General features: G+C 40.3%; 1 long non-coding RNA gene across 1 annotated transcript; it reads left to right on the plus strand.

The window, feature by feature from the left end:
• The first annotated feature begins 704 nt into the window (after positions 1 to 704).
• LOC132394974 (uncharacterized) lies at positions 705 to 24,157 on the plus strand. The gene is made up of 3 exons (XR_009512466.1): positions 705 to 796; positions 18,582 to 18,651; positions 23,755 to 24,157. It is a non-coding gene; the product is annotated as an uncharacterized LOC132394974 (long non-coding RNA).
• The last annotated feature ends 2,033 nt before the right edge of the window (positions 24,158 to 26,190 follow it).

Consider the following 26,190-nt stretch of genomic DNA (forward strand, 5'->3'; position numbering starts at 1 on the left):
GGAATTTGATTTCTTTATGTGCCAGATGCTGTAAAGATGGACAGTGAGTTGAAAGGTCTAAAGTGGGAGTTTGCTGAGGCATGGCTTGGCCATTTGAGAAAAAAAAGCAGCAAAGTTGCAAGAACCTACCAGTTCTCGTAAAGTATTGCTAATCTTTAGAAAATAATGTGCACCTTATGCTTTACAATAGCATTCTACTTTTAAGGTTTAATGAGCTTCTCAACTTTGTAATCTCCAGCACTAATGGTTAATTACAAAATGCAAAGATTGCAAGCTACAGTAATGCAGCATTCCAGGAAAAAAGTGCCTTGTTAAAATGCCTAGCAGTTTAAACTGCACTTCGAGGGTTATTTTACCCATGTGTACTCAGTCTCTGGCTGTTAAAAAAAGCATTCACTTGCCAGGGATTATGAAAGCAACAATTAAATCAGAGCTAAGAACCCAACTTTTCTACAAAAAAAAACATTACTGTCAAAGAAACTATTTTATACTTAGGTGCCAATTTTTACATAAACCCTAAGCCTCATATGAGCAAACAAAGCCCAGAATAAAATTCATCTCTTGCAAACAGTGATGGCAAACACAAACATGGGTGTTTTGTGTATCTGGCAAGAGAGGGCTTGGGAACGGAAAAATCACTCATGCAGATTGTGAGTGTGTCCTGGCTTCAATATTTAACAGACAATTTTAGCCTGCTGGTCAGAAGCAGTTCACAGGGTCCCTTTTCACAAGCATCTATGACGTCTGAAAGTTCAAAGTACACCGCAGAGATATGCACGCAAGTTTAAAAGCATTGGTGGGTATTTAACAAGTGCCAATGTTGATTTCTTCTAATCTGTGATAATTCCACAGTAATGATTGCATTGTGGGGATTTTAAAACTAATTGCTGAAGGGGGCAGGGGGTGTGTATGTGAATAGGGCCACCAGAATGCAAACATGACTTGTGTAAGCTCCTGAAATATAAAATGCAGGAATCCCTGTGTGAAACACCGCTTACATCAAGAATGGCATATTATATGTTTAACTGGAGATCATTACTGCCATCAGATTTCTGAATGACCCATGTACATGACCTCATAATTTCCTCCCTAATTTTTGCTCTTTTTTTGCACTATTTAGTTTGAAATACATAAATTTATTTTTATATTTCCATATTTCTAATTGTACTTTATAAGCTTTTATTATGCATTGCAATATATTTCTGCTGCAAAATAACAAATTTTAGGTGACATGCCAGTGATATTAAACTTGATTCTGATTCTGAACTGAATATTTTTAGCCTCCTGGATCAGTGGCGTTACTAACAACCCTTGCACTGGCACGAGGAACCTGCGCACCTGTTTTCGATTGCTGCATGCAATGCTAATATGCTTTTCTTATTCATTTACATGATGTGCTGTTCACTTGCAAAGCCAGCATTTACGACGTGATTTTCGCTTGCAAAGCCAGCAGTTATACCCTATTGCTAATTGTCCTTGAGAAGGTGAGAGCGAGCTGCCTCCTGGAGCTGCTGCTATCAAGATTTATGCATTAATTAGCAGGTAGACTAACACAGACAGTCAAATTCTATTTCCAGTTTCCATTTTAGATTAGGATTCTTCTCTGGCATTGGTGGAGGCAGAATTCACTTGACATTAATGAAATATCAGTCCTTCAGGATCACAATGGCATGATATTCCATCTGGGTAGCCTCCAACCTGATGGCATGAACATCTTTTTCTAACTTCTGGTAATTATTTCCCATCCCCACTTCTCTGCTTTCCCAGTCCTCATTCTAATTACCTTCTTACCCCTTCATTTCTGCCCATCACCTCCCTCGGGTATGTGTTTAGTTACTCAATGAGAACACAGAATGAGTAAACCAGATAAAGGGAGATTAACTTTGTCAAATATATATTGAGACATCTCACAAAATGCATTGATTGAGTCAAATCAAATTGCCAAGGATTCTGTTGGGCAGCCCACAAGTGTTACCACGTCTCCAGAACCAACAACATGTTCCCACAACAGACTAACCCTAACCCGTACATCCTTGGAATGTGGAAGGAAACCAGAGCACCTGGAGAAACCACACAGTCATGGAGTGAACCTGCAAACACCTTACAGACAGACGTGGGAATCAAATACCAATCTTGCAAAATGCATTGTGCTGATCCTGGATAGAGTTCAAAGGAGGTTGGTAAAAATGATTCTCGGATTGAATGGCTTGTCATATGAAGTGCGTATGATGGCTTTGTGCCTGGAGTCACTAGGATTCAGAAGAATGATGGGTGACCTGATTGAAACCCATGGAATGATGAAAGGCCTTGCTAGAGTGGATGTGCAGCGGATGTTCCCTGGGAGAGTCTAAAACCAGAGGACACCGCCTCAGAATAGAGGGGTGTCCTTTTAGAATAGAGTTCTATTAAAGAAGAGGAAGTTTTTAACAAATCTAAGTCCTACCTATTGCAGCATGGCGACATGTTCAATTTTTTGAAAAGGGGCAGTGAGACTTTCAAGTTTTAAAAAAGTGCACATGTGCTTCTTTGGGAAGGGACAGAGATGGGTCAAGTTAAAAAAAGAAGGCAGAAAATGGATGGATTTACAGGTCCATAAACAGTGAGTACCAAGTGACAATAATCATAAATTAAATAAAAGCAGAAATGCCTGGCTCCATAAGAAAGATATATGCATTCACTTGCACAAGAGATAACTGTTTTATGTACATTGAGTGAATTGAGCAGCACTTTGAAGGGAATGAACCGGATTTGATCAGGGACCTCGAGGTAAAGGAACCATTAGGAGGTAGTGACCAAAATATGATATGTTTTAACCTACAATTTGAGAAGGAAAAGGGAAAATCGGATGTGTCAGTATTATAGTTGAACAAAGGGAACTATGGAGCTATGAGGGAGGAGCTGGCCAAAGTTCAATGGAACAATACCCTAGCAGGGAAGACAGTGGAACAAAAATGGCAGGTATTTCTGGGAATAATGCAGAAGGTGCAGGATCAGTTCATTCCAAAGAGGAAGAAAGATCCTAAGGGGAGTAAGGGGCAGCTGTGGCTGACGTGGGAAGTAAAGGGCAGTATAAAAATAAAAGAGAAGAAGTATAACATAGCAAAGATGAGCCGGAAACCAGAGGACTGGGAAGCTTTTAAAGAGCAACAGAAGATAACAAAAAAGGCAATACGCCAAGAAAAAATGAGATATGAAGGTAAACTAGCCAAGAATATAAAGGAAGATAGTAAAAGCTTCTTTAGGTATGTGAATAGCAAAAAAATAGTTAAGACCAAAATTGGGCCATTGAAGACAGAAACGGGTGAATTTATTATGGGGAACAAGGAAATGGCAGATGAGTTGAACAGGTACATTGGATCTGTCTTCACTAGGGAAGACACAAACAATCTTCCAGATGTAATAGTGGCCAAAGGAACTAGGGTAATGGATGAACTGAAGGAAATTTATATTAGGCAAGAAACGGTGTTGGATAGACTGTTGAGTCTGAAGGCTGATAAGTCCCTGGGACCTGATGGTCTGCATACCAGGGTACTTAAAGAGGTGGCTCTAGAAATCGTGGGCGCATTGGTAATCATTTTCCAATGTTCTATAGATGCAGGAAAAGTTCCTGCTGATTGGAGGGTGGCTAATGTTGTCCCACTTTTCAAGAAAGGAGGGAGAGAGAAAACAGGGAATTATAGACCGGTTAGCCTGACGTCTGTGGTGGGAAAGATGCTGGAGTCAATTATAAAAGAGGAAATTACGACACATTTGGATAGCAGTAGAAGGATCAGTCCGAGTCAGCATGGATTTATGAAGGGAAAATCATGCTTGACTAATCTTCTGGAGTTTTTTGAGGATGTAACTATGAAAATGGACAAGGGAGAGCCAGTGGATGTAGTGTACCTGGACCTCCAGAAAGCTTTTGATAAAGTCCCACATAGGAGATTAGTGGGCAAAATTTGGGCGCATGGTATTGGGGGCAGAGTACTGACATGGATTGAAAATTGGCTTGCCGACAGGAAACAAAGAGTAGTGATTAACGGGTCCCTTTCGGAATGGCAAGCTGTGACCAGTGGGGTACTGCAAGGTTCAGTGCTGGGACTGCAGCTGTTTACAATATACTTTAGTGATTTAGGTGATGGGATTAAAAGTAACATTAGCAAATTTGCTGATGACACAAAGCTGGGTGGCAGTGTGAAATGTCAGGAGGATGTTATGAGAATGCAGGGTTTCTTGGACAGGTTGGGTGAGTGGGCAAATGTATGGCAGATGCAGTTTAATGTGGATAAATGTGAGGTTATCCACTTTGGTGGCAAGAACAGGAAGGCAGATTACTATCTAAATGGAGTCAAGTTAGGAAAAGGGGAAGTACAACGAGATCTAGGTGTTCTTGTACATCAGTCAATGAAAGCAAGCATGCAGGTACAGCAGGCAGTGAAGAAATCTAATGGCATGCTGGCTTTTATAAGAAGAGGAATTGAGTATAGGTGTAAAGAGGTCCTTCTGCAGCTGTACAGGGCCCTGGTGAGACCCCACCTGGAGTATTGTGTTCAGTTTTGGTCTCCAACTTTGAGGAAGGACATTCTTGCTATTGAGGGAGTGCAGCGTAGGTTCACAAGGTTAATTCCCGGAATGGCGAGACTGTCAAATGTTGAAAGATTGGAGCGACTGGGCTTGTATACACTGGAATTTAGAAGGATGAGAGGGGATCTGATTGAAAACATATAAGATTATTAAGGGATTAGACACGCTGGAGGCAGGAAGCATGTTCCCGCTGATGGGTGAGTCCACAGTTTAAAAATAAGGGGTAGGCCATTTAGAACAGAGATGCGGAAAAACTTTTTCACCCAGAGAGTGGTGGATATGTGGAATGCTGTGCCCCAGAAGGCAGTGGAGGCCAAGTCTCTGGATGCATTCAAGAGAGAGTTAGATAGAGCTCTTATAGATAGCTGGTTCAAGGGATATAGGGAGAGGGCAGGAACGGGGTACTGATTGTGTATGATCAGCCATGATCACAGTGAATGGTGGTGCTGGCTAGAAGGGCCGAAAGGCCTACTCCTGCACCTACTACTGTCTATTGAAATAGCCAATGCGAGACAAGTGCCTGTTTCACTGAGTGCAATTGGTGGAAGAGCATACAGTTTGCTTAGTCGTTCAACTGCTCCAAACAAACCAGCCAAAATTAGCTTTTTTGATACAGGGGAAATAATTCATTTAGAATCAAAACCATTGTTGAGTGCTTTTGGTTTCATAAGCAGAATCAGAAGGAAGAGGAATCCATTTCAGTATACTTGGCTGGATTGAATAGATTTTCTGAGCATTGTCAGTTCAGTGATGGGCTCAATGACACACTGACAGATCAGTTATATTGTGGAATCTTACGAGAAATCTGTCCAAGATGGCTCCTAAATGAAGCACAACTCACATTTAAGAAAGAAGTTGAAAACGCTGTATCAATGGAAACAGCAGACAGAAATGCAATTAAGTTCCCGTCAGGAATGAAAGTGAGCATGAAAAAAATTGCAACATCTAAATCGTGTTACCATTGTGGCAGGGTCTCACCTACACCAGATCGATGCAGGTTTAAAGGTGAAACTAACTTGAAGTCAAGCTAATGTTCGGAGAAATGCTATAGTCCTGTTGAAGTGGTTAGATACTATTTCTTTCTATCTTTTGCTAAGGCACTTGTGATAACTATTCTAATTCTTGCATGGACCTTATGGCTCATTTTTATGGGTATCATAGTCAAAAACAACCATTTTAAGAATGTGGGTACAAACTTGTTCCATATAATGTACAAATCTATCACTTTAATTTTCTGAATAAAATATACTGTGGCTCATCTTCCCTTGTTTGCACTGAAATAGCACCTTACATGCCTACCTAAGGTATATTTGGGTCCTGAAACAGTGAACTCTGAGGGTTAGTCAAACCTTTATTGATTTTCGCCATTTGATTTAAGATTCTGCATGTGTTGTGATACATTTAATACTGATGTAGGCAAAATGCCATGGAAATATCTACCAACTGTGCCAGGTCAGGACTTGGAAGAACACATCCATGAAACCTTACATAATAAGTCAAAGATTAATTAAGTCCCAAATTAAATAGATCCCAGGAATATCACGTAATTAATTTTTAAAAGACACTTCAAATGATCAGAATCAGAATCAGGTTTATTGTCACTGACATTCCTGTATGTTGTGAAACGAGCTGTTTTGCTGCAGAAGTACAAAACATAAAAATTGCTATTGTTACTAGAATCACCCCTTGTAATAATAATCGGAGAGTCAGAGAGATATCCGTATTGACTGACCACCTTTATTGTCTCGACTAAAAAGCACATGGGTTCATAAACCAACTACTTGTGTGCATACCCACTAGAATTCCCTGACCCTCCGTTAACAGTCAATTAAGAGAAAAGTTATTACCAAGAAAAGGTGTGTGTGTTGGCCAGGCATTCCTCATTGTCCCAATGTCCGTGTGTCTGTGGGATCCTCCTCATCTGTGATGGTTGGTCTTTAGTTGCTGGAGAGTTAATGCTGTTACGATTTTGGAGCTCTTGACCCTTCTATTGTTCCTCATCAGTTGAACTGGTAGATCTCCATCCCAATGGCTCAAGGTCACCTTCTTACTGGTTCTAGTCCAGGGCTACAACCTACATTGTTCCATGGTTTTGGCTGGTCTTTCAACTCTGACTGGTCCAAACCAGTTAAACTAGGTGACCCAGACAGAGTCGAACGAGATTTCAGATTGCTTCTGTGGTAGGTCTGGCAATCTGTGTAATAAATAGCTACTCACCTGAGCATGGTCTTGGTCATTACCAAGTCATTTCCTGAAAATCCCTTTGTCCATGTTCAATTACTCTGATTAGATTATCCCAGAGCAAGAATCAGAGTCCACAAAATGTTGTGGGGTGGGGGGGAAGCAAGACAATTGGTTTGTCTGCTTCCCCTGTCTCCCCTGTCCATCATCCATTCGAATCTACTAATTTGTAGACTGTAGATCCTTCTGGCCACCATTATAAGTTACAAAAATAAATAAATACCGCAAAAGAGGGATTATGAGTGTTCATGGGTTCATGGACAATTCAGAAATCTGATGGCTGAGGGGAAGAAGCTGCTCCTAATACATTAAGTGTGAATCTTCAGGTTTTCCCACAGAAATAATGAGAAGAAAGCATGAATCAGACAGTGAAGGTCTTTAATCATGGATGCCACTTTCTTGAGCAGTAAGCTTTTGAAAATGTCCTTAAAGTTGAGGAGGGCTGTGCCCATGATGGAGCTGCCCTGCAGCCCCTTCTGATCCTGTGTATTAGTGCCTCCGTAAAAACTGGTGATGCAAGCAGTCAGAACGATCTCCACTATACATCTGTAAACATTTCCTCAAACTTCTCAATGAAGTAGAGCCATTGATGGCCCTTCTTAGTGATTGCATCAATATGTTGAGTCCAGGGTAGATCCTTTGAGATGCTGACGCCCAGAAACTTGAAGCATTTCAACCAAAGCAGTGGTTGTCATGTGACCTAACAACTTAACTCTAACTTCAACTGAATGACTGATTTATATCTTTCCACTGTAGTCACCAATAACTTACATACCTCATACTCTATTTGAGTAGCTCACAACTAAAGGGTACAAGCACTGAATTTTACAGTTTCAGGTAACACTCATGTCCCATGTTTTTCTGTCTGTCCTTATAATCCACTTCCAGATATCCCCTTTGTTTTTTAAATTTCCTTATGGACTACATGCGGAACCCACACCCCAACTTCACTCCCACTTCCCTTCCAAGTTTTATCCACTTACACCATACACATGTTACCCATCAGATCCTTTCCTCACTCTGGTCCAATTAACAATTCACCTCTCCCCAAATTCTTTCCATCAAAGTTCAAAGTAAATTTATTATCGACATATATAGATTCGTTTTCTTGCAAGCATTCACAGTAAATACAAAGAAACACAATAGAATCAATGAAAAGATCATAGACAGTAGGATATAAGAGCAGAATTATGCTATTCAGCCCATTGAGTCTGATCTATCATTCTATCATGGCTAATTTATTATCCCTCTCAACTCCATTCTCTTGCCTTCTCCCCGTAACCTTTTCTGCCCTGACTATTCCAGATCTATCAAAACTCTGCTTTAAATATACCCAATGACTTGGCCTTTGTAGCTGTCTGTGGCAATGAATTACATAGGTTCACTGCTCACTCTCTAAATAAATTCCTCCTCATCTCTGCTCGAAATGGATGTCCATCTATTCCGAGGCTGTGCCTGCTGGTGCTAGACTCCCCCACTATAGGAATCATGCTGTCCACATCAACTTTATCTCGGCCTTTCAATATTCAATCAGTATCAATAAGATCAAAGTTCGAAGTAAAATTATTATCAAAGTACATACAGTATACATCACCATATACAGCCCTGGGATTCATTTTGTGTGGGTATACTCAATAAATTCAATACCTACAATGGAATTAATGAAAGTCCGCACCAGCAGGTGACAACCAGTGTGCAAAAGACAAGAAACTGTCCAAATTAAAAAAAATCACCAGAGGGAAGTGAATCAGTGGAATTCATTGGCACAGACAGCTGTGAAGGCCAAGTCATTGGGTATACTTACGGATGATAGGTTGTTAATTAATCAAGCATCAGAAGTTACAGGGAGAAGACAGGAGAATAGTGTTGAGAGAAATAATAGTCAGCCATGATGGAAAGAATCTATTGGCTGAATGGTGTAATCCTGCTCCTATGTCTTAGGGTCTCATTGTCTTATTTTCCACCAGTCTGATAGCCACTTGCTTCTCTCTTTTACTCATGGTATATCTGAGAAAAACATTGGATATCTTCTTTCATATCATTGGCTCACTTACCTTTATATTTGAGCCTTTCTGTCCTTATGGCTCCAAATGGTTTCCAGTCCTCTAACTTCCTACTAATTTTTATGATATTATACCCTCTGTTTGCTTTCAAGCTGCCTTTAGCTTCCCTTGCATCATTGTTCCTTTAGAATACTACTACATCTCTGCAATGTATCTACCCCGCGCCCTCCGAATTGCTTCCAGAAATTCCAGCCATTGTTGCTCTGCTGTTATCCCTACTAGTGTTCCCTTCTAATCAACTTTGGCCAGCTTCTCCCTCAGGCCTCGTAATTCCCTTTACTCCACAGTAATACTGATACACCTGACTTTAGGTTCTCCCTTTAAAATTCAAGGTGAATTCTATCATATTATAATCACTTCCCCCAATGGTGCCTTTACCTTAAGCTCCCTGTTCAAAGCTGATTCATTACACAGCACCCAATCCAGAATTGTCTTTTCCCTTGTAGGCTCAACTACAAGATGCTCTAAAAAACCATCTCATAAGCATTCTGCAAACTCTTTCTCTTGGGATCCAGAACTAACTCGGTATTCATCAATCTACCTCCATATCTTTGTATGCCTTTTATATCTTCCATTGTAATTTAAAACCCAGATCCTGGCTACTGTTAGGTTGCCTGGATATACTGTAACTCCCACCAGGGTCTATTTCTCTTGCATTTTCTTAACTGTATCCACAAGTATTCTACATCTTCTGATCCTATGTCACCTCTTTCTAAGATTTTATTTTTTACCAACAGAGCCACCCCACCCTTCTGCCTATCTGCCTGTCCTTTCAATACAATGTGTATCTTTGTATGTTAAGCTCCCACCTATGATCTTCTTTCAGTTATGATTTAGTGATGCCCACAATGTCATACCTGCCAATTTCTAATTGGGCTACAAGATCATCTACCTTATTCCATATAATGCACCTTCAGTCCTGTATTCATAACCCATTTTTGATTTTGCCCACCTCTTACACTGCAACTTATCCCAATAATTGCAATTTTTCCCTATCACTGTTTCATTGCATACTGCGTCTACTTGTTCGTCAACTAATACTCTGGTTCTTACCTCCCAACCTAATTTGTTTAAAATCTCACCAAGAGCTCTCTCAAACCTGCCTGCAGGGATATTGACCCCCCCCCTTGTATTGGTCATACCTTCCCCAGAAGCGATCCAAATGATCCAGAACTCTAAAATTCCTCCCTTTGCATTAATTCCTCAACCACACATCCATCTGCCAAATCATCCTATTCCTACCCTCACTGGTGCATGGTGCAGGTAGCATGCCAGAGGTAACTACCCTGGGGGTCCTGCTTGTCAGCTTTCCACTTAACTCCTTAAATTCTCTCCTCAGGACCTTCTCCCTTTTCCTACCAATGTCACTGATAGCAATATGTACTACAACTTCCAGTTGCTCACTAGCCCAAACCACCTCCCCACCCCCCCCAGGACCTGATCTGATATATTCCTGACCCTGGCACCTGGGAGGCAACTTACTATCTGGGTGTCTCTTTTAAGTCCACAGAATCTCCTCTCTGTTCCACTAACTATGGAATCCACTAATCTGCTCCACTAACTACTGCACTCCTCTTCTCCATGACTGATTTTATAAAATCTGTGACAACCATGGTGTATTCTTTAATATCCTTTGATATGTCCTTGAATGTGACCCAGTCCACTGACTTGAAGCGGTCCCATAGCCACACCTCCACTTCCTGTAACCAACTCTTTTTTGTCCTTACTTCTGGTGTCTTGCTCTTTAGCCTCTGTCTGTATGCAAGCGGGAGGAGGGCAGCCAGATGATCAGATTTCCTGATGTACAGTTTAGAGGTGGAACGGTAGGCATTCCTTATGGTAGTGTAGCAGTGGCCGACTGTGTTGGGGCCCCTGCTGCTGCAGGTGATACGTCAATGATTTAGCAGAGCCAAATTGACCCAAAATGATTTGAAAAACTTTAGGATGGCCTGTTTGCTAATCACAATACTTAACAGATTTAGCACTGGTAGCCCTTATATTCCCATTTATCACCCTCTAGCCATCACCTTCAACCTCCACCCTTCTATGGTTCACTGATTACCTGCTAGCATCTTCCTCACCATTTATACAGGCTATCTTCTCTTCAGTCTCAGTCTTGGTGCAGTGTCTGGACCCCAAATGTTCACATCAGGAAGTCTGTTCTTGTATAGTTTTTCATTAGATTTTATTGTACTTATTTTTCCCTTAAATATCTACAAGAAAATGAATTACAAGATAATCTATGGTAATATATAAATTAAGTTTGAACTTCGACTTTGAAATCTGAAGTACTGTAAGTAGAAAGTAGAGATATTGGGCATCTATGTTTCTTTGTTATTAGTAGATAACACATAGATAAAAAAGACATTTAATGGGCTAGTAATATTAGGTATTATGACAAATTAAAATGCATGAACACTTTACTGCATACTAATCAGATTTAATGCTAAATAATACTAAATTTTGAGTGACACGCAATGGTACATTAGACTAATAAAGTCTAGTACCAAATGGCATCTGAGATGAAGTATTTTCATTGATGCAAAGATATCGAACCAATTTGGGTTCTATTTCTTGGAAATAGGTATATTAATTTCCTTAAATGATGAATGGATTGTAAGAGTGGACAGGAGATGACTCTTTATTTTAGAAAGAGATGCAGAGAGAAAACATTCTCAACATTCAGTTAATTCCGGACGAGAATCTTTATAGTATTGATAGACAGCAGAGGTGATCTGTGCTCTTATTCAAGTGGTGACTACTGAATAGACAATGTAAAATCTGACATGAAAGATAATGTTTTCTTCTCTGCAGTGTTCAATTATTACTGCAGAAGGGCCAATCTAAATCTTACGCTGAAGTTTTTTTTCTCTAATTCAGTTGACTCAAACTAACCCAATGCATAACAATCATAGGATGTGGAATGTAATTACCTGATTAGTTCTCAGGGTATCACAAATTCAAAGTAAATTTATTATCAAAGTACATACAGCACTGTGCAAAGGTCTTATCATCATCATCATCATCATCAGGTGCCGTGCCCAGATTGAGCTTTGACTGCCATGGCCCACACACTCCTGTTTCGGGTCAAGTGGATCAATTCATCGGTATTCATTTCCAGTTCTCTGGCTGCTGTCTCCATCATCATTTGTCTTTCATTTCCTCTTGCTTTCTTCCCTTCAATCTTTCCCATAATTACCAGGCATTCCAACTCCTCTTTCCTAATCACATGTCCAATGAAATTACGTTGCCTTTTCATGATCTCATACATTATTTCTCTTTTTGTGTTTGCTCTGTTCATGACATCCTTGTTAGATATTCGTTTCGTCCATGGTATTCTTTGCATCCTCCTCAAAAACCACATCTCTGCTGCTTCAATTCGTTTCCTCATGTTACTAGGTATTGTCCAACATTCTGATCCATATAGCATAACTGGATCATCATGCAATGGTCTTAGCACAAATATATAGCTATGGTGCCTAAGACCTTTCTACAGTACTGTCTTTGTTAATGTGGTTCGGAGAGCAAGTTTTCAAATCTGGTGGGAGCAAATGACTTTGGGAATGGCAAAGGTAGAGTACCATGGGAGGGATGTAGGACAGATGGCAGAGAAGGAATGCCAAGGGCAGGGGGTGCCATGGGTTCAGAAATACCCAGCTGAGGCAATGCCATTTGATTCCAAACAATTGGTTTATTGATCTTTACAGAATATTTGTCTGGTTCTTCCCACTCCTTCCCTCCTCCTTTCCCCTTTTCACAACCATGATTCCCCTCTCTTTTTGCCATTCCCACTCACAGTCCACAATATCAGAATCAGATTTATCATCACTCACATCTGTCATGAAATGTGATTTTATTGTGGCAGCAGTAGAGTGCAATACATAAAATGCCTCAGACTTTTGCCCAGTACTGTATTCTCCATGTTACCATATATTACCTTGAGATTCATTTGCTGCACACATCTACAGGAAAATAAAAGAAATACAAGAGAATTTATGAAAAACTATACATAAAGACTGACAAACAGCCATTGTGCAGAAGAAGAACAAATTATGAAAATTATACAAAATGAAAAGGTAAATATTACTTTGAATACAAGTTGTAGATTGTATTCAAAGTGAGTCTGTAGGTTGTGGATTCAGTTTGGTAGTTTGTTAAGTGCAGTATCCATGTCGGTTCAGGAACCTGATTGTTGAAGGATAATAAGTGTTCCTGATCCATTGCTTTCTAGACTTCCCTGTTCCTGGACATTGGTGTTTCCACACCAAGCCATGATGTTAGGATATTCTCCATTGTGCATCTATTCAAATTTGTCAAAGCTTCAGATGACATGCTGAATCTACGCAAACTTCTAAAGCAGTAGAGATGTCTCTGTGATGGCACTTGGTGCTGCTTCCAGACAGATCCTCTGAAATGATAACACCAAGGAATTTAAAATTACTGACTCTTTCCACCATGAATGCCCTGGAGAGTACTTGTTCACAGACCTAAATTTTTTACTCCTGTGGTTGATCTTGCTGATATAGAGTGAGAGGCTGGCACCATTCAACCAGATTTTCAGTCTCCTTCCTATATAGCAATCTGTCACCACCTCTGATTCAGCTAACACCAACTGTGTTTTCAGCAAATTTAAATCCAACATTGGAGCTGTATCTAGCCACACAATTATCGGGGATCAAGCAAGTAGAGCAGGGAGGCTCTGCACACACTCTTGTTCTGTGCCAGTGCTAATGTAATTGAGGAGGAGATTTTGTTTCCAATCTTTGAAGACTTTGCTCTGCAAGTGAGGAAATTGAGGATCCAGTTGCACAGGGAGATATCAAGTCGCAGGTCTTAGAGCTTAGTGACGAATTTCAAGGGGATGATGGCATTGAATGATGAGCTGTTGTCAATGAAGAGCATCCTGACATATGCTTCTTCATTTTCAAGGTGTTCCAGAAATGAGTAAATGAGTGAACAAACCAATACATACAATGTAAGAGTCAACTAAGCTGCATTGAAATGCACAAATCTCTGGACTCCTTGTCTGAATTAAGTGGGGTTTACATGGTATTTAGTGAACAATAGCAGAAACAGAGTGACCAGATATTAAGGCAAACATTCTGCCATGGCACTGAGCTCAAGACTTTATAAACATTGAATGGAAATCTCACCTAAAGTTATCTGCAATATAGGGGCAAGACTGAAAATTGCTTTTGTTGTGGGATGAGATGAAGCATCATTCCCTGAGCACTAAAGGCCACATCACAAAAAAAGCTCTAATTCTCTGTTTTGTTAACATTAGGGCAGTTTTAGAAGTCCTTTTCATATCAACCATTATGAAGAGTCATTAAAGTGTGAACAGTTCTTTATGAAAGAAAAGAGTTATCAGTTGGCCCCAGAGGCAATTAGGACTGATGACCAAAGGCTTGGACAGAGTAACTCAAAGAAAAAAAAAGAGTTGGGAAAGTTTAGGAAGAGAATTCCAAAAAATAGTCTATAAAACCATAAGAGATAGGAGCACAATTAGGCCATTTGGCCCATCGAGTCTGCTCTACCATTAAATCATGGCAGATTTATTTTCCCTCTCAACCCTATTCTTCTGCCTTCTCACTGTAACCTTTGATGAACTTATTAAAGAAGAACCTATCAACCTCTGCTTTAAATATACCCAATGGCTTGGCCTCCACAGCCATCTGTGGCAATGACTTCCACAGATTCATCACTGCCTAGCTGAAGAACAGAGATTCATCTCTGTTCTAAAGGGATGAGTTTGTATTCTGAGGCTGTGCCCTCTGGTTCGAGACTCCCCACTATAGGAAACATCCTGCCCACATCCACTCTCTCTAGACCTTTCAATATTCAGTTTCCCCCATCATTATTCTAAACTGCGCGAACGTCACTCGTAGGAGTTGTAAATATGGGTGCCTAAAGCAGAGCAACCGAAATAGAGACACAAGAGTGTGCAGATGCTGGAACCTGCAGCAAAAAAATCAAACCCACTGACCCTGCTTTTGAACTGTTTTTCCCTCTCCCATCTGGGAAGAGGTTACAGAGCATCAATGCCTGAACCTCTATACTCAACAACAATTACTTCCCACAAGCTATCAAGGTGACCAGCACTTCTACACATTAGTCTTACTATGACCATATACACATCATCTTCATCATTTGTTTGCATACAGTCTATGTATATAACAGTTACTTCTACATTGTGCTTTATAAGATTGCTTTTGTGTTTACGAGGGGTAATTGATAAGTTAGTGGCCTAAGGTAGAAGGAGTCAATTTTAGAAAACCTAGCACATTTATTTTTCACCCTCCTCTAGTGTTGCCACCATGTCCTCGTGGACCTCCTTAGGTGATTAGCCCTTGAGATCAAGGTAGTGGACGACTGCACGAAGGCCGATGTTCTCCATTTTCTCAGACAGTGCTTACTTGCAATTTTCAATTATCTGAAATGAAAATACCACAAAAGTTATTAACTTCAAACTTTCTGCATAATCACCCAAAGAGTTGAACTGCACGTGCATGCAACGAGAGCTGTATAATTCATCTCCTTCTACCTTAGGCCATGAACTTACCAAACAATTTCTGGAGGTCCAAGACGCTGACTTCTACAAAGAAGGGATCCATATGCTCCACGACCGCTGGACTAAGTGTGTAAGTGCAGGAGGAGGCTATGTTGAAAAATAAACGTGCTAGGTTTTCTAAAATTGACCCCTTCTACCTTAGGCCACAAACTTATCAATCACCCCTTGTATATTTATTGGATTCTTTATGCATATTGTGCTTTTTATGATGCGTCGGGTCTTGAGTAACAATCATTTTCTTCTCCTTTCCACTCATATAGTGACAAATGACAATTAAAAACTGGAATCAGTTGGTATTTTGGATCGAGGCCCTCACCTGGATCTGGACTGAAATCCATTAGATTTAGAAACAGATGGGCTGATAGAGTTTGGGATCTGTAAACCAGGTTGAGAGGTTTTAAATTAATTTAATAGATTTAGGATACAGTACATTCAGAAAATAAGCAGTTGAAAGCAACTCTTTGTACACATTGTTCTATAGATATACCAAGATTGCCTCATTTGAGAGATAAGAGCTGTAGCTTTCAACATTCAGGTAATTGTTCCAAGTCGCACTGAACAATTTACTGAGGGTAAATAACTGAACTTCAGCTTGAGAGGGAAATGGCCTCTCTCCTAATCAGATCTCACTCTTCTTAAGAACAGATGTTATGGATAGAAGATCAGCTGCCAACTGAAAGCTGAAATCCCTTTACACCATTGTGCCAAATATAGTTGTCCAGATACCCATAGTGGAAATTTCATTTTACTCCTCACAAGTTCAAACTCACATTTGGCTTTGAACAAGATGTCACAAGAAAAGATGCATCCTAAAAAATGCTTGAACTGATGTGTATGTGAAAATCAAAATTCAATTATGAATTCAAAAGTGTCTAAGCACCAAAAGAAATAAGTAAAGTGAACCAGACATTTACAGAATTTATGAAAGGATGCCATAGTAATAGCTGGAGCAACATTTGAAACAAGTAATAACAGGACCCATTGTAATTTGCCTATTGCCACAATGGGTCAATGGCAGACACAGTCTCAATGGCTTTTCACCTGGCTTTATACCACCTGGACAACACAAGCACCTACATCAGGACAAAGAGTCTCGACCCGAAACATTGACTGCTCATTTCCATGGGTGCTGTCCGACCTGCTGAATTCCTCCAGCGTGTTGTACATGTTGTTCAGGATGCTGTTCATTGACTATAGCTCAGCATTTAATACCATCGTTCCCACAATCCTGATTGAGAAGTTGCAGAACTTGGGCCTCTGTACCTCCTCAGCAATTGGATCCTCGACTTCCTAACTGGAAGACCACGATCTGTGCGGATTGCTGATAACATATCCTCCTCGCTGACGATCAACACTGGTGCACCTCGGGTGTGCGCTTAGCACATTGCTCTACTCTCTGTATACACATGATTCTGTGACTAGGCATAGCTCAAATACCATCTATAAATTTGCTGATGATACAACCACTGTTGCTAGAATCTCAGGTGGTGACGAGAGGGCATACAGGACTGAGATATGCCAACTAGTGGAGTGGTGCCCGCAGCAACAACCTGGCACTCAACAACAGTAAGACAAAAGAGCTGATTGTGGACTTCAGGAAGGGTAAGACGAAGCAGCACATAACAATCCTCATAGAGGGATCAGAAGTGAGCACCTTCAAGTTCCTGGGTGTCAAGATCTCTGAAGATCTAACCTGGTCCCAACATATCGATGTAGTTATAAAGAAGGCAAGACAGCAGCTATACTTTATTAGGAGTTTGAAGAGATTTGGCATGTCAACAAATACACTCAAAAACTTCTATAGTTGTACCGTGGAGAGCATTCTGACAGGCTGCATCACTGTCTGGTACAGGGGGGCTACAGCACAGGACCAAAAGAAGCTGCAAAAGGTTGTAAATCTAATCAGCTTCATCTTGGGCACCAGCCTACAAAGTACCCAGGACATCTTCAGGAAGCGGTGTCTCAGAAAGGCAGCGTCCATTATTAAGGACCTCCAGCACCCAGGACATGCCCTTTTCTCACTGTTACCAACAGGTAGGAGGTACAGAAGCATGAAGGCACACACTCAGTGATTCAGGAACAGCTTCTTCCCCTCTGCTGTCCGATTCCTTAACGGACATTGAATCTTTGGACACTAACTCACTTTTTTAAATATACAGTATTTTTGTTTTTGCACGTTTTTAAAGATCTATTCAACACAAGTATACTGTAATTGATTTACTTGTTTATTTTTTTTAATTTTAGTTATTATTATTATTGTTTTTTTTTCTCTGCTAGATTATGTATTGCAAACTGGTGCTGCTAAGTTAACAAAATTCATGTCACATGCCAGTGATAATAAACCTGATTCTGATTCTGAAGTCAGAAAGTACAGGAAATGCAGAGTCAATCAACATAGAACATAAATCACAGAACAACGAACAAAGAACACATAGCACAGAACAGGACCTTTTGTTCACCAAGTTGTGCCAAACGTTTAACCTACCCTAAATCAATCTAACCCTTCCCTTCCACAGAGCCCTCCTATTTTTTTCATCTAGGTGCCTAAGACAGCCTTAAATGTTCTTAATCAATCTGTCTGTACTGCCACTCCTGACTGCAAAGACTATGCACCCAACACTCTGTGTTAAAAACCTACCTGTGACATCCCCTCTATACTTTCCTTCAACCACCTTATGCTTTGCCAGCCTGAGAAAAGGTCTCTGGCTGTTCACTCAGTCAATGCCTCTTCTCATCTTGTGCATCTCCATCGAGTCACCTCTCATCCTCCTTCGCTCCAAAGCAAAAAGCCTTTAGCTGCTCAAACTTCCATCATAAAACATGCTGCCTAAACCAGGGGCAACGTCCTAGTAAATCTCTTCTGCACCTGCTCTAAAGCTTCCACGTCCTTCCTATATTGAGAGACAGTTCAACACTACAGGGCGAGGGCCTCTTTAGAACAAAGAACTTTAAAAAAATAAATAACCATTTTAAAAGAATCTCCAAGTAAAGTGTTGGCAGTGAAGGTGGAATAAACAAATGGTCAAGCAGCAGAGAGAAAACAGCAGGGAAATGACTAGGTCTCAGCGGTTTGATGTTTAATATTCCGTGTGTTATTCATTAGTTTTTTACCGTTTGCATGATTTGTTCTTTTCTTGTAGGTTGGATGTTTTCTTTGAACGGGTTCCAGGGCATTTGTTTCATGGCTGTCTGAGGGAAACAAATCACAGGGTTGTATACTGCATACATACTTCAATAATAAATGTTCTTTGCCTTTAACTTTAGTGGATGATAAACTGAGATGGTGATAAGTGAGTGGCAAAAAACATTAAAGGCATTTTCTTTTTCCCCTTGTGTATGGCTGGAGGAACATTTCTCAGTAAAGTTTGAGCTTCATAGGTTAATGTTTAGTCTTATTGAAAAAGATTATCTAAAATAACTCAATTGAATTATATTGGAGGCAGGATATACTGGTATGGTACATCATACAACCACTTGATCCATTGTATCATTGGGATCCTGTTTAAAGCTTCCCATGCCCTTCAAAGTCAATGAAGCTCAACGGCACCTGTCTTTGGGTCATGAATGATTTCTTTGCTTGGTCCACTGTTTTCAGTCCTGATTTTATTCTATTTGATATCATTGTTGAACCAACATATAGTGCGGAACTCGAAAGTGTTCCCCAAACCCATGCAGTAGGCTTTGGAGGTGGAGCAGCAATTCAGAGAGATCCCAAAGGATTTGAAGGTGCAGGTGGAGGAGATCTATGGATCACATCAGTATTGCCAGCTTGATTTCTTAGTACTCTGCTATCAGATTTAATGAAGTATAAACTTACAATAATACACCTTAGGAGTCCAATAATTCAGAATGTGACCCAGCTTACTACAACTATTCAGATATTACAGTAAGAAAGTGTAAGGAATGAGATATACATTTTTAATGTTTGGCAATACACGCAAAATGCTGGAGGAACTCAGCAGGTCTGGCTGCATCTATGGAAAAGAGTACAGTTGACATTTCAGGCAGAGACCCTTCAGCAGGATTTTGTTTTTGATATTTGGCATTTGATTTTCTACAATGAAATTTAAATTAGACACTGCAAAATCAATATATTAGCTTACCATTAGTATAGATCAAATTCTTTGAACACAAAACAGTGTTTGAATAATTCTAACCAGATCACCACCCACCATTTCAGCATACTGCAATGGGTTTTTGATACCAAATATGTATTCCATTACAACACACACAAAATGGTGGAGGAACTCAGCAGGTCAGACAGCATGTCTGGTGAAGGATATCCCATTCCTTCCTGACCTATTCTCCAGAGAACTATTCCACTTCTGTTTCTGTTTTATCCATGGCTTCAGCTGTCCTTCATGGGGCCTACCATGCAAATTAGCAGAAGCGCTCATTCAGATTCTCCTGAAGTGCCTCGGCCCGAAACGTCAACTGTTTATCCTTTTCCATAGATGCTGCCTGACCTGCTGAGTTTCTCCATCTTGTATCTGTTACTCAGGGTAAGGCAAGCTGGTGTTATCTACATGGACTTTACTAAAGCACTCGATAAAGTCCCTCATGGTAGGCTGATTCAGAAGATAAAGATGCATGGGCTCCAGGGTGAATTTCAAGGTTGGGTTTGGAGCTGGCTTTCCCACAATCTTCTTTACTAAGACGGTGGGACAGGGTGAGAGGGCGGGGTAAATTGCTCTGATGGAAGGAAGGGTGTATGGTCTACATATCTGACACCAAAACTCAAAAAGGCGGATCTTACATGTTCCAATAGGAAAAGAAAAACACTTCCAGCGTATCCTCTAAGTTTCAGTGCCCTGTAACATACTGACACAGTCATGGGGACAACTTTGGAACAGCACCAAGCATTTTGACTCTCCCCTGCAGAAGCATGTAGAGGACAAACACAAACAATGGAAGATGTTTAAAGTAGCCACTCACCCACACCGTCTGCCTCAAACACCCACTGCCATACTGTGGCAGTCTGCAGCTTCTGCCCAGGACTCCTTACTACCTCAGGACCCAAGAGGAATCGAAACAACCTTGACCCCAAGGGACTGCCTCAGCAGAAGATGGCAGAATTAGTTGCCTTGAGAGGAGTCATAGGATTTTAAGAGAGATTCCCAGTTTTCAAAACTAGGAAGAATCTGAAGGAAAAAGAAAAAAAAAGTTCAAAGTTCAAAATAAATTTATTATCAAATTATCTTTATGCCATCATATACTACAGAATCATTCTTCAGGCATTCACTGAAAAACAACGAAACACAATAGAATCAGTGAAAAACAACACACAAATACTAACAAATAGCCAGTGCACAAATACAAAAACAAACAAATAAATAAATAACTCCTTGGTTGTCTATCACATCCAACAGTGACAGGAAGCCTGTGTGGGAGAGTTTTCAAAGTGGAAAAGCTGTTACACTTGGCGCAGTTCCACTGTCTCGACCTGTGTTTAGTATTATAAGTAGTCATCACAATTGGGGTCTTCCTTGGTTGCAGTGGATAGTCATGACTTCCTCTGTGCCTTCTCATGCCCTTTGCTTTCTACGAACCATTACAGAACCACCTTCCTGGCTGTTGGATCTCACTGTTGATGTCATCCACCCAGCCTGCTAGAGCAGACTTCGGGTGCTACGACTCAAGTGTCCCTGTTTCACTGGGTTATGAGGCCTGCCGGCTACACGCACTTGGTTTATAGCGTGCTTGTTGTAGGGATGTACTAGGGTGCGACCTCTGTGACATGCAAGTGGCTACTTGAAGCCACAGGTGAGAGCTGAGTGCCAAAGGTGAGCGCCCCAGAATGGACACGACAAATGCTTTCACCAGAGGTGATACAGTACCTCTCGCTGGAAACCCCATGCACTCCAATAAATATATAGGAAATAAATAATACTGAGAACGTGAATTGAGAGTCTTTGGCAGTGAGGCAGTTCAGTATTGAGGTGAGTGAAGTTATCCATGCTGGTTCAGGAGCCTGATGGTTGAAGGGTAATAACTGTTCCTAAACTTAGTTGTGTGGGACTTAAGGCTCCTGTACCTCCTTTCCAAAGCAGAAGTGAGAAGAGAACATGGGCTGGATGGTGGGGGACCTTGATGATGGGTGCTTCTTTCTTGTGGCAGTGATCCTTGAAGATGTGCTGAATATTGAGGATGGGATGGGCTGTATGAAAGGGAAACTCGGCCTGCAACTCAGGAGCCAAAACTCCGGATTTTCACCATTTACAACACTTAATTTAATGTGCAGTATCGCTGGGAATAATTTCATTCTCTGTTGCAATTATTATTCTTTGCTGTGAAATATCAAAGGAACTGCCACTCCTCTTTGGCCTATAAAGCAACTGGTTTTAGATAAGGTATGGCTTTTTCAAGAGCCTGTGATCTCAAAGAAATATAAAGTGAAATTATCATAAGTTGATAGACGAAAGCAGAGGGCATATAAGGAAAAGCTCTTGGATAATACGTGACCCTCTTGCAGTGTAAATAAATTCTTTCTGAGAGCCAAAATAAAACCTTTGCAAAACCCTGGCTACCTTTTCATGCTGCTATAATTAGAATTTAAATAGTTATTAGCAGAAGTGAAAACTTACACATTATGATTTAAATTAAATTCGTCCCATTCATTTGCAACCAAAATGGTAAACCTGTTCAAAACCAGGATTATAGAAAAGATCTATCACTTTACGAGACACACACACTTCTCGGTTCTCTTTAGATACTGGCCTGAATTAGCAGAGATTCTATTGCCCGATATCATTTGGATTTAGGACATGTTTAATGCATGTCTTCTGAAGTGTAAAACAGCTCCGCGCTGCATGTTCTTTGTACGATTGAATTCTGCATGCAGTGTACTGTTAAATCAAAGGCGAAAAAAAAAGGCAATGCAAATCTCTTGCAAGCATAATTGCTCCTTTAAGTAACATCTTGCTTCTTAGCTTTCTTCAGTTAGTTTGTTTTAAGCAGCAACCTGATGTTTGTGAGACATCTTCCCACAACCATAATTACCCTGGGAAACCAACATTAGTGAGCAGTTCAAAGAAAAATTCTCAAACGAGCCCGAAAACTCATTTAGTTGGACTGGGTAACCTCGATGCTCAAGCCATCTATCATTTTGGTAGATACCAAACAAACCATCAAGACAGATGTTAATTCAGGACATTAGTACCAACAAAAAGACATGATAAACACAATGTCATCAGGAACATTAATTGGAAATATAATTTTCATTTACCTCTGTGAATGATGGCAGTCACTTTTGGGACACTTTGAGAGTTGAAATGCTGGAGAAAAGCACATAATATCAGCACATCAGAAGGACATCACCACAGCTGCAAGACGTCAAGCACTTCTAGGATAATATTACAAGGTTAAGAGGAGATAGGATTGGTGTGACACAGTTTAACTAAGTCTATGAAAAGCCAGAACAAACTTGATAGGCTTAATGATCTGTTTCCACAGGTCAGACAGCATCTATGGATTGGAATAATACATTGGACTTTTAGGGACTAATGAAGGGCTTTGGCCTGAAATGTCGACTGTTTACTCCACTCCATAGATGCTGCCTGACCTGCTGAGATCCTCCAGCATTTTGTATGTGTTGACCAGCATCTTCAGACTCTTGTGTTTATGCCCCGTGTAAAGGAAATGAAAACTATCCGGTGAGCTGCAGAAATCTTGCCTCATCTCTGTTATAAAGGGATGTCTTTATATTCTGTGTCTGTGCACTCTTGCCCTAGACATTCCTACTAAATGAAACATACCTTCCACGTCCAGTCTATTAAAACCTTTCAAAATTTGGTAGGTTTCAATGAATTCCTCCTCATTCTTCTAGAGTAGAGGCTCAGAGCTATCAAACACTCCTCATATATTAACCTTCTTGTTCTGGAGATCATTCTTATGAAAATCCTCTGATCATCCTTTCTTAAATATGAAGCATAAACCTGCTCACAATACTCCAAATGTGATCGGAGCAATGTCTTCTAAAGTCTTTGAATTACACCCTTAACATTTATATTCTAGACCTCTTGAAATGGATGATAATATTACAGTGTCATCCAAGGCAGCATCTATGGAAAAGAGTACTGTCGACGTTTCAGGCTGAAACCTCGACAATAATCTTTTCCACAGATGCTGCCTGGCCTGCTGAGTTCCTCTAGCATTTTGTGCGTGTTGCTTGGATTTCCAGCATCTGCAGATTTTCTCTTGTTTGTGATTGGATCAACTCATCCTTGTCTGTGTTAGTTATTGTGAAAAAATAATTATTGAATACTTATGATAAATATTTTTCCATCTTGACAAATAATCATATCTTTTGTAAAGGACTGAAGAAACTTGAAAAATGAATGAGGGTGTGGAGAGAGAGATCGGGAAAGAGAGATCAGTGAGAAGGCATAAAGGCACCAAACTGAAGTCCTTACAGTATCACAAATGCCTCAAATAAGACTTCCATCATGCTATCAGGGATTCCATCAGGACCAAGGGACCTTCAAATCCGTTAATTTGCTCGGCACTATCTCCTTAGTGACAGCAACTGTATCAAGGTTCTTTTTGCATATTTAATGTGTCCTGCACCATGAAGGCTGACACAAAACCATTGTTCAAAGCATCGCCCATTTCTACATTACCCGATATTAATTTCTCTTTCTCATTTTCCAGAGAATCTATGTTCACAGTAGCCACTCTTTTCCACATTTTACAATTATAAATAAAATATTATCTGTTATCTGTTTTGTAATATTATTTGTCATATTATATTATCATATTATCTGTTTCTCATATACATTAATGATCTGGATGATGAGGTGGTAAATTGGATTAGTAAGTATGCAGATGATACTAAGGTAGGTGGTGTTGTGGATAATGAAGTAGATTTTCAAAGCTTGCAGAGAGATTTAGAAGAATGGGCTGAAAGATGGCAGATGGAGTTTAATGCTGATAAGTGTGAGGTGCTACATTTTGGTAGGAATAATCAAAACAGGACATACATGGTAAATGTTAGGGCAATGAAGAATGCAGTAGAACAGCGTGATCTAGGAATAATGGTGCATAGTTCCCTGAAGGTGGAATCTCATGTGGATAGGGTGGTGAAGAAAGCTTTTGGTACACAGGTTCTATATTGTCATTTTAAAAAAATTGGATAGGTATATGGACAGGAAAGGAATGGAGGGTTATGGGCTGAGTGCAGGTAAGTGGGACTAGAGAATAAGTGTTCAGCACGGACTAGAAGGGCCAAGATGGCCTGTTTCCATGCTGTAATTGTTACATGGTTATATGGTTATATACTTTGCAGTAGTTTACTTTCATTATCTACCTTTCTTTTCTTTTTTTGCTTACTTAGTGGATCCTGGCTGCTTTTTAAAGTTTTCACAATCCTTCAGTTTCCCACTACTCTTGGTGATTTTGTACAGTATGTGTGAACTTTAATTGATGCCTTCCTTTATTTACTTTGTTATCCAAGCCTGGCTCTCCCCACCTTTACTGCCTTTGCCTTTAACTGGAATATATTTTTGTTGAACACAGTGAAAATGCTCGTTGAAAGTCTTCCACTGTTCCTTAACTGTCCCACCATGTAGCCTGTGTTCCCAATCTCTGCAAGCCAGCTCCACCTTCACCCCTTTGTAGTCTCCTTTGCACCCTCCACTCGTTCAAGAAATGCAACCATACTGTTATTATTCTTTGTAACAAGATCTTAACTACAAGGTTGTTAATTTTACCTGCCTCATTGTACTGGACCAGATCTAAGATAGCATGTTCCCTTTCAGTTTCAGTAGCACATTGTTCATGGTTGCTTTCTCTGAAGTCCTTCTCAAGGTTGATTCACCCAATCTCTGTGGAAGTTAAAGTTCCCAGATGACAACTACCATCTCACTTTTAGCTGCATCCTTGCTTTATTGCTGTGCCACTATAATGTTAGCATTTGGTGGCGGAAAGAGAATTTCCAGCAGTGATTCCTTCCCTTTCCTACTCCTAATCTCTATCCAGATGGATTCAGCATTCTGCTCCTTAGTTCTTACATTGTCTTCCGCTATCATCCTGAACTCATGCTTCATTTAGAGCACTACCCCACCTCCCTTACTTTCCTACCTGCCCTTCCGTATTACCTGATACTCCTGGATATTTAATTCCCAATCATCTACATTTAAGTAGTGGCCGCTAAATCATATCCTTTTTGATTTGTGCCACAAATTCACTGACCTTGTTTCGAATACTAAGGACATCCAGGTAAAGTGCTTTACACTCATTATACTTTTAGAATCCAGTAAGAGTTGTGTCTCTTGCTTTTGAATTTTCTGCACAACTTTTTTCTTACTTTTCTTCATGCTTTTCTCTTTTCTAACTTTCCCTTTGTCTTTCTGCCTGGGTTCCCAACCCCTGCCAAAAGAGAGAACAACTGTGATACATCCAGATAGCTTGTGCATCTATAAAAATTGATATTGTCATCAGGGTCATGCTGAATTTCTTTAGCCTTCTGAGGAAGTAGAGGTGTTGATGTGTCTTTTTACCTATTGCACCCATGTGGCTGGACCAGAGCAAATTGTTGGTGGCAGTTACTGTGAGGAACATGGAACTCTCAGTCACTCTGAACCATCAATTTGGCACTGAAGGAAAGTTCGTGGTCTTGACACCTCATCACTGGACACTCTATCTCCTTCCTGTACTCTGTCTTGTCATTGTTTGAGTTTCTCTTTTGATTTAGAATGTGCATTTGATGGATGGCCAGGCCCAGCCCTGGGGTTTCATCAGTGTTGGCTGAAC

The sequence above is a fragment of the Hypanus sabinus genome, chromosome 6, assembly GCF_030144855.1.
Source record: "Hypanus sabinus isolate sHypSab1 chromosome 6, sHypSab1.hap1, whole genome shotgun sequence".
NCBI lineage: Eukaryota > Metazoa > Chordata > Chondrichthyes > Myliobatiformes > Dasyatidae > Hypanus > Hypanus sabinus.